At 38.7% G+C, this 15,789-nt stretch overlaps 1 protein-coding gene across 5 annotated transcripts in view; it reads right to left on the reverse strand.

Annotated features, from left to right (window-relative positions):
- LOC116840355 (mucin-5AC-like) overlaps positions 1-15,594 on the reverse strand; it is a 52,884-nt gene extending 37,290 nt beyond the window's left edge. For 2 of the 5 annotated variants that reach the window (XM_032806973.1, XM_032806970.1), the window contains exon 1: positions 11-675. The gene's annotated coding sequence lies outside the window, so the exon portion shown is untranslated. Of the gene's footprint in view, positions 1-5; positions 676-15,353 lie in introns of those variants that run through there. The other 3 variants (XM_032806969.1, XM_032806974.1, XM_032806968.1) reach the window with 2 other exon arrangements.
- Between the last annotated feature and the right edge of the window lie 195 nt (positions 15,595-15,789).

The following is a 15,789-nucleotide window of genomic DNA, read 5'->3' on the forward strand; positions in this document are numbered from 1 at the left end:
CACACCTCACCACGAAGAATGGCCATCGATCTCTCCCGGTTGTGCAGCTGATCCTCTCGGGGCAGGTTGATGAGCGCCTCTCCTCTCTTCACGGATAGGGAAAGACTGCACGGCGCGGCCGGCAATTAACGAGAGCTCGTGTTGCGCTATAATTATTCGTTGTCGTTCTGTGCGGCTTAGCACGCGCCCCGACAATGAGTATCCTCGGCGGATACGTGGAGCACACGTTATTCACGCTCTCGTAGACGACGGTGAGAGGCGCGCACCGTGCATTTTATCGCGCCGCTATGCCAGCTGCACGCCAGTTGCACTTCTGCTTTATTCTCCGATTCCTCCGCGCGATAGACGCAACTGCGTCTACAGCCTCGCGATGATGATGATGAGAAAGTTGAAAAAGAAAGAGAAGAAAACGTCGCGCGCGAAACGATACTCACTACGACTCGGACCAATTTCGACCGACACATCGGACTAATTAAATGTCATCATCGATTGAAACGGCCGCGACATGGCGCGAGATGACGATAACCCGTCGATAACGGATAATGTTTGTTAAGTTCTCATCCTGATATCGCTAGTTCGAGTAAACAGCCGCTTGAAGTTTCTTATACTTCGTTATTACAGACACGGTTTTATTCACAACGAACGAAGAAAAAAGAGAGATTTGACTCTCTTTATTCCGTGATTCTGCACACATTATATTAGTGCAAAGGGTTAATTATCTGTTTGTACTAAGTTCTCGCATTAAAAGGCTAGGTATTAAAAGGAGAATAAAGAGTTCTAAAGTGGGGTGTTTCAAAAGATATTGAGTCGATGTTTTAAAACTGTTAATCCTTCAAAAAGTTGGACGTTTTCTAATTTCCGCGTTTTCTCTTCTTCCTTCTCTCTTTATGTTAAGTTGGTGCACAAAATTTGTCAATTTGAAGGAAAATAAAAAGACCTAAAAAAGTACCAAGTTAAGTTGTTCATTTTATTCATAAAAATGATTGATTCTTTATTTTAATTTTCTAAATCTGATCGTCTTCTTTTCTTCCCTCCTCCTTTATATTATATTGACGCAAAAGTTTATTATTTTTCTATCAGATTCTTGTGTAAAGTCCGGGTATTCAAAGAAGAATAGAAAATCCCCGTTAGAATATCTAAAAAAATACCAAGTCAATGTTTATTTCACTCGCAAAAATTATTAGTTGTTCAAAATTGGATAATTTCGTTCTATATTTTATTTGGCAAACACGATAAACCTTTTAGACTAACTTATTATATTTTCTAAGCGTGTATCGTTTTGGTATTTGCTAGAATAATTGCATTCTCTCTCTCCTCAATCAATAAAATTAGACGTGAAATTCGCATCGTCCTCGATAATACACAAGAAACACTGTTCAGCGATCTGTCCTCGCGAGAGTGGCGTATTACAAAAAGTTAAGCGCAAAGGATGCGCTCAAGCGACCAGCGACTAGTAAGATCTCGTTCTATCGATCGCGCGCGGTATTTTCTTCGCGATTAAGATTTAGATCGGAACCGGTAGAGTAGTGTCCGTGGCGTAATTCACTGCGCAGCCGTTCGTTACAACGGCAACGCCGTGATTTACAACTGTCGTTCGGCCACGAATCAATGGACGGGCATGAACACGCCGTAAATTGCAAAACCGCGAGGCGGCCATGCAAGTTCGGCCGATTAGCTCCCTTAAATCGTAAATAGGGAGTGTGCTTGGCACATAAACCTTCGGGGTCGCAAACGCGAGTGCAAAATGCGCCAAGGGCTGGTACTCTTTCCACCAAAAAGATCGGCCGAGTATTTATTTCCGAGCTGAAAAGCGCCGCCCTGCGCGCGTCCTGCTCAATTAATCCAATTGAAATTTATTTATTCACCCCGTCGTGAAATTTATTCAACTTCTACTCACATATTTGCACGGGGGAATGTATTTTATTTATTTATTTATATATTATTTATATATTCTTTACTTATTTATTTATTTATTTACGTACGTTTATTTGCAAGAAATCATCACTTTGGTGAAAAAACTTTGATATAAAATGAACAACTTGACTTGATATATTTTTGAATTTATTCTTTCTATTTTCCTTTAAATTGATAAGTTATATTTTTGAATTTAGTCTTTCTATTTTTCTTTAAAGTGATAAGTTTTGTGCACCAACTTAACATACGAGAATCGAACATACTTAACATAAAGAGAGAAGGAAGAAGAGAAGACGTGGAAATTAGAAAGCGTCCAACTGTTCGAATTTTAAAACATCGATTCAATATTTTTTGAAACACCCAACTATAGAACTCTTGATTTTTCTTTTAATACCTAGCCTTTTAATGCGACAACTTAATACAGACAGATCAATCATCAATTGATTACAAAATCTTCCAAGCTGACAAACTAAGAAGATAAGAAAAAAAGAAAAGAAACGCGCAGAAAACAATAGAGAAAAGAAAAGTAACCATAGAATGGACAACATAAGGTTAAGGTTTCACGTTGGTGCATGTGTGTGTATAACGTGCGCGAATTCTGAAGATACCTGCGAATTCGCGCCGTAAATTTCGCAGTTCAACAATAAATTCGCGATTTCCATAATCCTCGAGTATCCACTTATGCGCCGTTGCGCCGTGCACTTTACGTAATTACCGCCGTATGTCGGTAATTGGTGCCTCTCGAAGGTGATATGTGGCTCACAGTGCGAAGCGACGCAGATCTCCGAGTGGATTGCTTTCACTCCTCATGACAGCTCCTAATTGTCTCGTTAAATAAAAGCGACGAAACGCCGGTGATTATCATAAAAGGGGGCTCGAAATTACCCCTTCGTTACCCGACTTAGGCGAACGACTTTTCCAAAAGGCAGAAGTTTTCTTTTTCGTCACATGTCCGTTTCATTGCCGTTAAACGGATCATTAGCCTCATTATTCACGCGTTATTACGCCGAATAAAAATCCCCGAGTCCCCATCGCACATTACTGGGATGCGGCTTATCTGGCACTTAATGCGAATCACTCACCGCGAGAAAGTCACCATCGTTTATTTCGTTTCTTCGTCCGCACCTTGATTTCTTTCTCGCGGCTATCACAATAAGCGCGAGCTTCGAAATCGCCTCGGCGTTGATTCCCGCGCGTTACGTCCGCACGCGATTTCGACACATGCGGAAGTCGAGTTTATAGGATTGTGAAATGGAACTTTCGCTTCAATTAAGAGCCGCGTACGCCGCGCTTTTATTTAACGTTGCATTAAACGTCAGGTATGACCAATTCTCTATCTTACCTAATAAAGATTACATCCATCCGAGCAGGTCTGAGCAGGAAACGAAACTCGCGGGCGCTCGCGTTTCGCGTTAAATGTTCAAACGTGATCGCCCCAACTTTTATTACTTAAAGAAGATTGGCGGATGATTGCTCGCGATAATTTATTAATGTTATTTAATTAATAACTAAAAATCTACAAAGTTACTAAACGTAGAGTACTTTTTTGTTCAGTTAAATCTTCTTTAATCCTTTCAAGACGGGAGATATTTTGATATTCTACGGCCTTCATGCGTGTATTTCAGAAACTATCCGATATTCACAAAAATTGATATGTAGAGGTTTCTTGGGGTGCTCTTTCCAAATTTGAAATAAAAAATATAAAATTCAAAATAGCGAATCAAATATGACAGATGTGATCAGGTCGGGTCAGGTCTAAAATTTTTTTTCCTTGGTCGGCATTTTGAATTTCAAATATTCGATTTTAGTTCTTAAAAAAGTATTTTTAAAAAGTTTCATAGTTAAAATTTCACGGAAAATTGAGTGATATTTATATTATTTATCATTTTTTCCGCCATATTGGGTCCGCCATCTTAGATCACAGAATTTTCAAAATCTAAGTTCAGATTCGGATTCAACCCCAAAAATCCATAGAATACGTACTTCCCTATAATTATCTCCCCGAGCAAACCCTGAAAGGGTTAATTAATATCTCGGTAATTATTGCGAATATCGCAGAATGATACAGGATTTTTATCTTAATCCATACTATATGTTTCCACGAGAGCTTGGAAGATTGGACACCCTGTATACGCCGCTTATCACGTTCGCTTTGAATTTTAGTCCTCGTTTGAATAACGTGCTGTGTTATTAAGCGGAATGTGACACCAAGACTTACGGTCATTGTTTGAATATCGCGTTACCATGTGGCACGCAGATTTGACCTTTAGTCACCGTTTAAATGCCCTAATCGATCACACGAGTCCGACGTTCGAATTTAAATAAGAACGGCGGCGGTGCTTGCCCGTCGCAATTTAGGACGAGCAACGTGTAAAACAATTTGTACCGAATATTCTCTGTCCGGGATAATAAGAACGAAAGGAAGAATGAAATATCCTCCATTCAGACGGCTCATAATCGCGTGAAAGTGCGGATAGGCTTCGATTGATTTCAAATTTATCCGCGCAAGCAATTATGAAAATTCATAATAAAAAATTCATGATCTTAGAAACCAAAAAAATTAAATAAATCGTATTTATAATCATAAAGATATTCACACGTGACACACACAGAGTAAATCAATATTATTATTATAAAAAAAGAATTTATAATATTCAAACAGATCTTTTGATTCGATCAATATGCAATCTCCTCGGAAACATTTAAAGGTTTATATCAAATTTAATCTTTTTTTAAACCGAAATAATAGAAAGCTCTTCGAATAGATTAACTAACAGTGAGATTTGAAAAGGCACATAAAGAGCAAGCACAGATGTCTTAGTGCTATTAAATACTAATATTACTTTTTAATATTAATATGATTGTGGGAGGATAAAATTGTCCAGTATGTTAAACGAACGTATCGAAATTTTTCTTCGATTATCGTAGGAGAATCAACCTTTCATATTTAGATCGATCCTTGAGTCCCAATTTTTATATATATATTTTTTTATTAAAATCCAAACCCCATTAAACCGATGACTCAAATAGATTCATTATATATGTTGCGGAAAACCTGCCTCCGCCAGGACTCGAACCTGGAACCTCTCCACTTTCCGGGCGGGAAGCCTTTCCATTTGGCCACCGAGGCTTCGACAGTAATCTCGCAACATATTTATAAATTCTCTAAGATGTAAGTTGAGAGAAAAAGAACAAAAGAGTCGATCTCGTAAGAGATGTTATTATACGAGAGAGAGATAGCATATTCTTCCTGCCAATGCTTAAGTCAAACCGAAATAATAGAAAGCTCCTCGAAGAGGTTAACTAACAGTAAGATTTGAAAAGACACTTTCCCGCTCAGAAAGTGGAGAGGTTCCAGGTTCGAGTCCTGGTGGAGGCAGTTTTTTCGCAACATAAATAATAAATCTATTTAAGTCATCGGTTTAATGGGGTTTGGGATTTTAAAAAAATATTCTATCAGAAAAAGTGCGTGTTAACTAAATCTCGATTATATCAAAGTGAGTGAAGCCTCTTTTCCGCGACGCTAATTGGCCGTCTCAACCGTCTCGATTATCTCGATCTCGTCGCAGTTGAATTCATGCCGCTTGCAGCTGTCAGCCGCGGTGACAGATCAGGTTGTATTGTTCGCGTCATATAAATTTGATATTTATTGTAATAGGAAGTTACAACTAACATGTATGTAATATGTAACATTATGTTTGCTGGGAAAATAATTTGTAAAAACGATTGTAATATAAATTGTAAATAGTACGACAAAAAGGCTAAAGTGGTGCGCGCGAAGCCCGCGCTATGTGGTGTTCTATTAGGTGGTAAACTTAGTTCCTGCGGTTTTTTTGTTTAAAAAACTCATTTATTTCGACATCAAAAGCAAAAAATAGCTATACATTTTTCCCATCTTTTGGGCAACGCGTAGATTCCGCGACGATAGAACGATTGGTCTTTTGATGCAATCCATTCGTCGATCCATTTTCGCACATCCTCGTAATTTCTGAAGTGTATATCCACCAAGCCGTGCTGCATCGACCGGAATAAGTAATAGTCCGAAGGAGCTAAGTCTGGTGAATACGCTGGGTGCGGGAGAACTTCCCACTCGAGCTGCATCAGTGTTTCTTTGACGGCTTTGACAACGTGTGGTCGAGCGTTGTTGTGCAAAAGCATGACTTTACGTCGATTGCTGGCTACTGCTGGCCTTTTTTCCAACAATGCTTCATTCAGACGGTTTAATTGTGATTGATATCGATCCCCCGTGATACTTTCGTTCGGTCTGAGTAGCTCATAATAAACGACGCCGTGCATATCCCACCAAATGCAAAGCATTGCTTTGTGGCCATGAATATTTCTCTTTGGTGTGGATGTCGATGGTTGGCCAGGGTCTACCCATGATTTTCTTCGTTTAGGATTATCGAAGTATATCCATTTTTCATCGCCAGTCACTATGCGCCACAAAAAACTCTTCTTTTTCTGCCTGGCGAGCAGAGAAATAGAGATGTTTAAGCGATTCGCAATGGCATTTGCGGTTAATTCGTGTGGTACCCATTTTCCCTCCTTTTGAATTTTTCCCATTGCATGTAGACGTTTGGAAACAGCCATCGGAGTAACATTTAATGCTGCAGACAATTCTTGGAGCGTTTGAGTAGAGTTTTCGTCCAATAATGCCTGCAAATCGGTGTCTTCAAACTTTTTCGGTTGGCCTGAGCGTTCTTTATCATTGACATCAAAATCACCACTCTTAAATCGCTGAAACCATACTTGGCATGTTCTTTCCGATGGAGCATAATTGCCATAAGCTTCGAAAAGCAATTTATGAGCTGCAGCTGCAGTTTTTTTCAAGTCAAAGTAATGAAGCAGCACATGTCGAAAAAACAACTTATCACGTTCCATATTTAATCAAAAGAAAAAATAGCACTGCTCGCTTAAATGAATCTCTTCGCACTGAATTTTATTGACAAATGTCTAACCTCTAAAATGCCAGTTTCAGATGTCAAAATAAATTACACCTACAACTAACGTCATCTAACTGTGAGCCGCAGGAACTAAGTTTACCACCTAATAGTATATATAAAAATTGGGACTCAAGGATCAGTCTAAATATGGAAGGTTGATTCTCCGCGTACGATAATCGAAGAAAAATTTCGATATGTGCGTTTAACATACTGGACAATTTTATCCTCCCACAATCATATTAATATTAAAAAGTAATATTAGTATTTAATAGCGCTAAGACATCCGTGCTCCTTATGTGCCTTTTCAAATCTTCTCGTTACTTAATCTCTTTTTTTGTAAAATCATTTATATATATTTGAAGGTTTTTATAAAATTTCAAATTTATGTTTAAATTTATATTTATATATATTAAATCCAATTAAAATCTATATGAAATTTCAAATTTATATTTGAGGTAATTTATATTAACTTTTATTAAAATTTATATTACATACATCGAATTTATATTTGAAGAAATTTATATTAACTTTAAGTAAAATTCATACAAAATCCCAAATTTATGTATGTGTAAATATAGATCTTCATGCTGTTCACAAAGTCATCAAAATATCCAATTGGACGGGTGAAATGTCGCCCGAGTATAACCACTCTGTTCTCCCGGTGTTCTCAATTAAATTTTCAGTTGTCTTTTAAAACGGAGTACTTCTCAAATTTAACCATGAATATATAATTAATCTCTTTTAAATTACCTTTACCGCGTCCAAACCGCGTTGAAATGGCCCAAAAACGGGACGTTCGACGGTTAATAATGCAAACTTCTTTGTCCTGAATGATTGCTAACATTAACATTCACACACCTCCAACTTTTCGTTGGCTTTTGCTCGTCTTAATTGCTCCGACAAAACGGTATTCCGTCATTAAGAATGACGAACCACCTGGTCTGCGCACACGCGTGGTGATTTTTTCTTCTCACGTTCCAGTAACCGATAAAAAAGAGAGACGCACTTGGTTTGCACGGCAATTTGCCGTAATGGCGAAAGCAACACGCGACACAACAGTCGCCCACAATTGTCGCCGCGACGACAATGTCGAGGAAGAGGAAAAGGCATCCGCGCTAAGCCGCGTCCTTAATTAGCATCCTTTACGTAATTGTCAATTAATTCACATGCCGATCGCGTTACCTTACGCTTTCCACAAAGCCCGCGGGTCTGCTACTCGTGCACGCGGCGTTTTCCTCGGCAGCGCGTCCTGTCTCGCAACCGCGCGCGGATCGCGTGGCAAATAATAAAGTCCGGCAATAAATCAGCTCGTGCCGCCGAGGAGAATGGAAAAGGCAGATTGTAGCTCGCGTAGAGCCGGGATCAATGACCTGCTTTACAGTCGCGTTTGGCGAACTTACGACGTCGCGTCCGCGCGAAGAGACGGGAAAATTCGCCAACGGAAGCGTACACGCGGAAAAAGTCGAGATCGCGACGTTAAGAGGATCGAGCTCAAGTTCAATACACGTGAAAGAAGGCTTTAAACAATTAGCGTGTGTAAAGAACACTGATATCTTAAGCTTCATGCGCGAGGGCTGTGGAAAAATGCTTGACTGGTGTCCTACATGGATTTCGAAAAAGAATACGTATGATGCTTTGAGATCACTATAATATAACAAATAAGAGCTGATCGCAGATTGTGGTGCGAGATAATTTCATTATCATCATTTATAATTTGATTATCTCGAATACAAAGACATGAGGAAATTAGTAAACATGAACTTTGCTATTATGATGGGGGAAAACATCTAGTAGCTGGCACTCTGCCTGCTCTCGGCTCTCTTGCGCGAATTTGAACATTACGATGTATGGAGGAGAGAGATTTAAAAATGAATTAATAATCTATATATATAAAATAGAGATGTTTATCTATCTGTTCTCTATAAGTTTGTGAATCCTTTGGTCAATCTGGATGAAATTTTAATTACTCTCCAAGAACCTACGGAATATTGCCATGAAATCTACTCCACCCTTTTCCTTGATTTTATGCCCTTGACACTTACGCCAAGCTTATTTAGGCAAAGCCAAGTAGTTTAAGCTAGCAGTTGATAATTAATATTGAGTTGTGTAATAAGTAATATCGGATTTTTGTAAAATAAAGTGATTACACTGTAAAAAATCTTGCGTACACAGTACGTAAACAAATGTTCCAAAAAGTCCACTCTAAATTCTGTGTTGAAAATAACTCATTCATATGTTTATTCGTGTGTTATTTATATTATGTACCAGTCTATACATAATGCAAATGTCTATACATAATGCAAATAACACGCGAATGAACATACGAATGAATTATTTTCGACACAAAATTTAGAGTGGACTTTCTGGAACATTTGTTTACGTACTGTGTACGCAAGATTTTTTACAGTGTAATAGTCGACTGTGAGATAGTAGAGGACTTTTTGCTCCGTTTGACGTAATCCACACGTACATGAGAGTTTTGTATACACTGAGAAAAAATTTACTAAATTTAAAAAAATGTTTGTTTGGATAGTACTGCGAAGATATTTGTTTAAATTACGTAATTATTTTCTAAAATTAAATAAATTATTTTTTAAATATAAATTTATTTCTAATTTTAGAAATTTATTTATAATTTTATTTCTAAATTTTAGAAAATAATTATTTAATTTAAACAAATATCTTCACAATACTATCCAAACAAACATTTTTTGAAATTTAGTAAATTTTTTCTTAGTGTATATCGTCAGATACCTTTCATAAGTCGGTATCGAAATTGCTGATATAACAGACTATCAAATCTGTGATGAGTGATACTGGAAATAAAGAAGTGAATATTTACGAAACAAATCCACGAGAAATGCATCCCGGAAGACGGATAACATAAACATAAACTCTCAGAAGCAGCATACACGTGAAATCCCGCGAGAAGCGCCCGAGGCGCGAAGTGTTGCCCTTTGGGAGAAGAAACAGGTGTTGATAACGAGCATTTTGAGGTCTAATGGGAGCCCCAATGTCGCGCAACGCGACGTATAATATGTAACAGCGACGTAGCGCGTAACGTTATACACCGTGACTCGAGAGCGTAAGCGAGGGCCGCCAACCTGAAATTTCTTACCGATGCGATGGTTAACGCACCGTTTGCACCGGAAAACGATACGTCTGCCATGCCACGTAACAATTAATGCAGGACCGTACCGACTATTTCTCGCAAAATGATCGGTTATTACGCGTACGTTACGCCACCCGGAACTTCCTCGCTCTACAAATCCGAGTGTACTGGTTAACTTCCATAACAACGGTTTCTCGCGCGGAACCTTAATATTCGCGAGTGTGTTTGCGCGGCCGCACACACGAGTGTGTGTTAAATAACCAGGCCTTTCGAAGACTACAGCTTTCGCGGATTACCGTGATCGCTATTTGTCAACATACACTGAAAAATTCATTTAGTTGGATTAATCAAAATTTGGTTAAAATAGGGTCGAACAAATGTTTCGGTTGTGAGGACCAAAATTTCGTTCTTTCTACCAAAGATTTGATTCTCTGTAACTAAACCTGTTTCATTTTTGTTTCAAAAAATCAAACCTTTGGTTCAAAGTACCAAATATCTTACAACCAAAATATTTGTTCTACCTTATTTTAACCAAATTTTGGTTTAATTAACTCAACTAAAAAACTTTAAACTTTGGTTTAATTAACTCAACCAAATTTTGGTATAATTAACTCAACTAAAATGAGTTTTTCAGTGTAAATCCATGCAATCGCTGAAGAAACGTCTCGATATTCTGGGATATTGAAATCCCCAAAAAACTTACTGTTTTTACAAAACAGTAAAAATTTACGTTAAGTATTATAAAAAAAAACCTATGATTCGGTAAAAACTTTTGAAACATAATATCAGAATGCTTCTTCACGGTACATGGAAAATCGGAGCGGAAAAAAGATATTTGTTCAACTATATGTTTATTTCGTTTTTTGAATTACGTAATTCTTCAGAAATTATAAAATAGATATTATAGAATTACAGAAGAGATTATATTAACATAAATCCATGCAATCGCTGAAGAAACGTCTCGACATTTTGGGATATTGAAATTTGCATTGAGATGGAAAAATGGTTAATGTATTAAATATGTTATATGTTCACACTATATATCCCATTAAAAACACTATTGTTGAATTAATCATTAAATTTGTATTGTACAATATCAGAAAATATTTTGTTGATAAAGTTTTCAAGTATGGCGCTGGCAAGGCATCTCTCATCTGGAGAAATTCGAGATGGTACATTGCGCGAAACGCATGAAATGCGTTTTCACAGCATCGTATATTCGATGCGATTTTTAAATAATCATGAGACATAAATTCACGCACACGTAGACAAGCGCGGCGAACTTCTCGCGCGCAAGTCACTGTCACTCGATTATGCCCCGACGATGATGGAATATTCACGCATGCTCATCGATAAACAACTGCAGTGCGATTTTCAAACGTGCCCCGCAACCTTGGCGGTAATTTACGTCGCTCTTTCGAGTCTTGGATTTTACGAAAATGAGGTCGTCACCAAAATACATATTGTATCGTTAGTTTTATCGTTAAAGTCTAGAACTTCTTATAAAGAACTCGTAAAACGTTGCAAACGAGGCACTTTACGAATTTTAAATCTAAACTAGCTGCATGAGGAAAGAATATGCATTATAGTTTTGCTCGTATAAATTCCTTCCAATATTGCTATGTTTCTAGTATATTGAGAAAGAAATAACTAAGAAATAAAAAATATTTATTCGGCGGGCACTAATAATGTATTTACTTACACTAGTGTTTATATGTTTGCACTAAGAAAAATTATTTTTTAAATAAAAGCACACATTTTCTTAGAAAAATTTAGCTTCTCATGAAAATAATTGTCTATTCTATTTAAATAAAAAAATTTTAAGTTTAAGAGATAGAGACGATTGTCGTTAACACAATCACGCTATTCTTTTTGTGTTTTTTGTACATACAAAACTTACGTAAATATGTGTTGCTTTGTTTCACTATATTCAACGGAAAACCTGACCACGCATATGTACAAATCTTTCTGCAGACTTTCCCGACATTCTTAAGCTTCTGAATTCAGATGCAAAGGTACAGCAATGTTCTTCAAAATCTGTTTGGAGCATCGATATGTATATGCTGCGGAACTTTTGGATTAAACGAATATTACACTAATTGACAGCTTGAGATTTTACATTTAAAATCTATCGATTTTAAATGTGAAATCGTCAATATGTGTTTTCGTCACATATTGAGCACTGCTCCTACTTATTTTTGTACTTTCGTTGCGTAAAAACATTTGTAATTCTGTACAACCACGTACGACTTTACAGAAAAATGTCAGTATTCTGTGTCAGTATCCAGACAACATAATATCTAAAATCGGGACATAAGACGTCTTAAAGATTATCTTTAAGATTATCTTTCAGACAATTTACATATAAATGTCTTTAAGGCGTCTTAAAGATTATCTTTAAAGACCTACCTTTAAACCTCTTAAAAGACCTATCTTTATAAAGCGGAGTCTACAATGAGAACTTAAGCCATAAAACTTAAGCTTTAAGCCTGAAGCTATAAGAAATTGACCAATTACAATCACTAATTGACCAATTACAAATATAAGAAAAAATTGATACTGATTGGTCAATTTCTTAAGGTTTCAGGCTTAAAGCTTAAGTTTTATGGCTTAAGTTCTTTGTAAACCGCTTAACCTACATATAAGTTTTTAGAATCTCTTCACTTCGCACTGTAGATCGCACCGCGACGACTCTGAGACACGCGTAATCATTCGGCGAATTTCATTGATAACTGTGACGCGAGCGAAGCTAGTGCGATGGGTTAATCGTCCTCGTTAGAGGTGTAAAGCCGCTCGGCATTGAGGATCGATACTTTCCCAAGAAGATTTTTCATTCGCACGAGGAGCGCCGCCTCCCTTATCGATCTGATTCAAATTCAAGTACGTAGACCGCGGGTAGGCGAGCCGCGCGGACACGTAAAACTCTCCTCGGCTGAATGAACGAAGCGTTTCACGCGATTTTTTCCATCTGATTTAGTGAATTCCGCAATAAATCCCACGTCTCGTCGAAAGTATGTCAATCATTCAAGGTCAATTAATTCCCTGACACAATTAAAGGATCCACCGGCTCTCAATGATGATTGAAGCTCGTGTATAAAGTATACATATTCGAGATCAGTACGACACCTCCACGTGGAAATGACATTTCCGACCATTAGAAATTATAGAGTTAAAGGCCACCGACGATAATATCAGTTGCAAGCTGACGTCACGCCTTTTGTGGCCGTCTTGGTCGTTATTTAATCTTGTATCACTGATCTGTTATTTACACTGTAAAAAATCTTGCGTATACAGTACGTAAACAAATGTTCCAAAAAGTCCACTTTAAATTTTATGTCGAAAATAACTCATTCATATGTTCATTCGTGTGTTATTTACATTATGTATAGACTAGTATAAAATGTAAATAACACACGAATAAACATATGAATGAGTTATTTTCGACACCAAATTTAGAGTGAGCTTTTTGGAACATTTGTTTACGTACTATGTACGCAAGATTTTTTATAGAATATCAGTTGCGAAAACTAAATGTCCAATGAAGTATTATTATTATTATGTGAAACCCAAAAGCACACGTGTATTAAGTCCCATAATACAGTCAGATGATTACCCAGGCAGAATAAAAAATTACAGTGACGTCAAAATGACGACAAAATTGTTTTAAAAAATTCACTTTTCAATCATTCGATTATTTTTGCGGCATTTTAACGTCATCGCGATTCTCTGTTCTTCTTGGATACAAAAGACGATTTTTCAATAGTAGTTTAAACTTCGATTTAAGTTTAAACTCTGCTCTAACAATGTATTCATTGTATTTAGACTCGGATCGAAGTTTAAACTGCTCCAATAAAAAAGTTTGGAAATTTATTTTTAAAACGTAAAGTTTCCATGAAATAAAGCTTATATATCACAAATAAATTTTCAGGTATTTTTTCTCAGTGTACTAAACCGTAAGGGAAAAAATACCTAAATATTAAAAGAATTTATTTGCGATGAGTAATAATAAAATATTAAATCTAAATTCTTTTGTTTAGATAGAATAAACAATTGATTTCATGAAAAACTAAGGTTTTAAGAAAATATTTCCTTATTTTGAAAAGTATTTTATAGTAATATAAATAAAATGTGTTACCACGTAATATATGTTAACACACAAATAAATATTTTTCATTTCATAGATATTTTTCTTTCACAGAATATTTTGAAAAAGGTGAACCACTATTAGGAAACGTAATTTTTCAACAGTAGTAGGTTAAACTGATATCATTCAGTCTAAACTTTGTTTCAAAATGCACTCAAGTAGAATCTAAGCTCAAATCTAAGTTTGAACTACTACCTTGAATTTGAGTTTGAAATACTGTTGAAAAATCGCGCGGCGCTATGAATCGCAACACTTCACCTCGATGAGAGTTCCGCAACATACTTTGCGCTCAACAGGAAAACATATCTTCTGAAAGTGAAGCAGATTTCCCTATTGGGTACGCGACGCGTTGCGAAACTCATCGAGGGAAAGTGCTTGCAACCTTTAATCATCCGGCTGTGTAGCAAATTTGATTGACCCATAACGTGCAACGCGCGCGGGACGTTACAAATTGTTCTGCCATGCGATTACAGCGATCTCCCCGCAGATACGGGTCGTTGAAAATCAGAACGCGGCGCGTGCCGTTGAAGCGGAACGCGGAAAAACGCGACTCTCTTCTCGTTAGAAAAATAAATCCCCGAGACTCGATCTATGACGGCATAATTTAAGGGGGGAAATGCACTGGCCCTCCGCCGCTCCCTTTTAATCAGCTCGCACGCGAGTGTTTCCGTGTCTCACGATCGCGATTAATCAACATACACACCGGCATTAGGCGACGTACATCACTCTCCTCTCCGCCTCGACTCGGCCGCTCTGTCAGTGACAGAGCGCGAACCGCGGGAACACGGAGAAGCCACTCCATTTGGAAGACGCGCTGTGCCCCGAGACGAGAGTCATCATCGAATCGATCGATCGACAAGGTCGTTCTTCAGATCCGACGCAACAGTCACCCCCGCGAGCGTGCACGCCCCGGCTAAGCGAGACTCGAATGGTGCACTCGAGAACGCAACTGGATTTCGCGTTTCGATTCCATGGCACTTGGACTCTCGGAAATGATTCTAGAAAATCATTCCCTCGGCAGATCGTAAATGTCAAGTGTTCACCGAGCCGGAATCACGCCGGCGAGACGCCTCTCCGAGAATCCCCGAGCGACTCGAAGAAGCGGAAGCGAGAGAAGAAGAGTTAAGGGTACCGAGAAGAAACGGAGGAAGGAAAAAGGAGAAGTGAGTCGCTGCTCCACCGATGACGACTACGAGGACGACACGAAGGGGTGGCCCGTCGTCGTTCGCCTTCGTCTTACCTGTCTCGCGACGGTGGACGAAGGCACGATGTCGTGGTACTCGGCAGCATTTACAGCGGGCCCCGCGAGCGGCTCACACCGCTGGAAAGGGGTTGGTGGTGAAGGCCCGAGGGTGGTAGCGCGCGCGCGTGCGGATCGCGGTTCCTCTGCCCGCACAGTCGCAACACACCACCGTCGGTCGGCCTGTCTTTCGCCCTCCGCTCTCCGGCTCCAACGGTACCCGCGTCCTCGCGCGAACACGAACGCGTCCTCACTGGCGCGGGGTCGGCCGCCGCGAGTTATAGCGGCCGCGGAATACGCGCCGAGAGCTGGTCACTCCGGCGGGGGAGGCGCGGGCGCCGTTGACCAACACGCGTTCTCTCGTGTCAGTCCGAGTTTCTCCCCCGACGAGACTCTCGTGGAAAATCTTCTGGGGATACCTCGACTCTTCCCCCCC

Source organism: Odontomachus brunneus, unplaced genomic scaffold, assembly GCF_010583005.1.
Source record: "Odontomachus brunneus isolate Ranch 3 - 2012 unplaced genomic scaffold, Obru_v1 Obru_scaffold_009, whole genome shotgun sequence".
In the NCBI taxonomy this organism is placed as follows: Eukaryota; Metazoa; Arthropoda; class Insecta; order Hymenoptera; family Formicidae; genus Odontomachus; species Odontomachus brunneus.